Source organism: Capsicum annuum, unplaced genomic scaffold (assembly GCF_002878395.1).
Source record: "Capsicum annuum cultivar UCD-10X-F1 unplaced genomic scaffold, UCD10Xv1.1 ctg68241, whole genome shotgun sequence".
NCBI classification, from domain to species: domain Eukaryota; kingdom Viridiplantae; phylum Streptophyta; class Magnoliopsida; order Solanales; family Solanaceae; genus Capsicum; species Capsicum annuum.
In genome coordinates this window covers 1-1,156 of record NW_025877760.1, presented here as the reverse complement: position 1 = coordinate 1,156, position 1,156 = coordinate 1, and the positions used below count along the sequence as shown (strand labels likewise).

Here is a 1,156-nt window from a genome sequence, read left to right as displayed (position 1 = left end):
AATTTGAGGAACCACCATTTTGCTGAAGTGATTCATTTTATCCTGCGAGGATATATCCCGTAACTTCGGGTACTTGAGTTTTTCATTTTGCAGAAAATTGTTTGAACTTGCTGAAGTTCATATTGGAATATGATTTTATTTATACTCAAAATAACAGCAGTTACACGTAGACACGTATTAATGATATGAATTGAGAGGTTCGAGTTTTCATGCCTGCTTTGATATACTTTACTTGAGCCTCCAAGTCCTCGTCAGTGAGATAACACCAGGTATGTTGTTTTATATATATTATTGTATAAATGGTCGGAGTTGGAAGCAATGTGTTTGATTGAACGCGCAGCAAAAGGCCTCGGGTTCTTAGTGTACACCGACTATTAGAACGACTGCCACATCAGTCTATTGAGTAAAATCATTGCACACATTTTTACCAGAACTTGTTGAACTAAAGACTCCATTGAGAGGTTAGCAAGTGGAAAAGATACAAAATATAAAGACTGCTTGTTCAAGTAGTCGATCATATATCATATAAAAACATGAACGAGACAATCAAAATAATTGAACTTTGGATCGGGTAGGGGCTGCGCGAACTAAGCCACTTGGTCCGACCTTAGGCAGGCACCCCTCCAAAGTGCAATGGAGGTCACCAGCCTAGGCCAAAGACCATCTTGATCGCCCATTGACACCGTCCAGGTAAGTATGTTTCTCCGATGTACTTGGCCCTTTTTTATAGTATCTCCATGCTACTATTAAATTTTCTTTACTTAACGATGTGGGACTAAGTGAATCTTTCTGCATTGTCTATAACAAACTAACAATCATGAAAACTTAACAGTGTTAGTTTAACTCTGAAGCAGGAAACATGGGATTCATTCAGTTTAAATCAAAACTAACATATGAGATAAATAATGCTGTCATTTTTTTTTCTTGATGATAATGTAAACACCATGATAGTACCAGAAACAAGAGTTGGTAAGTCTGTCACACAACCATGAGACCATCTCTAGCCCAGCGGACCAGGCTGATAATGATTCTGAGAGTAGAGCTCCAGCAAAAAGAATTATGAGTCTGTCAGATTGCCACAAGACCATCTCAAGCCGTGGACCAGGCAGAGAACGATCATCTATGGCACCATGACCCAAAAGGCCATGGAGGCTGT

General features: G+C 39.3%; 1 pseudogene; it reads right to left on the bottom strand.

The window, feature by feature from the left end:
* Positions 1–576: 576 nt before the first annotated feature.
* LOC124894020 lies at positions 577–698 on the bottom strand (annotated as a pseudogene).
* Positions 699–1,156: the final 458 nt, after the last annotated feature.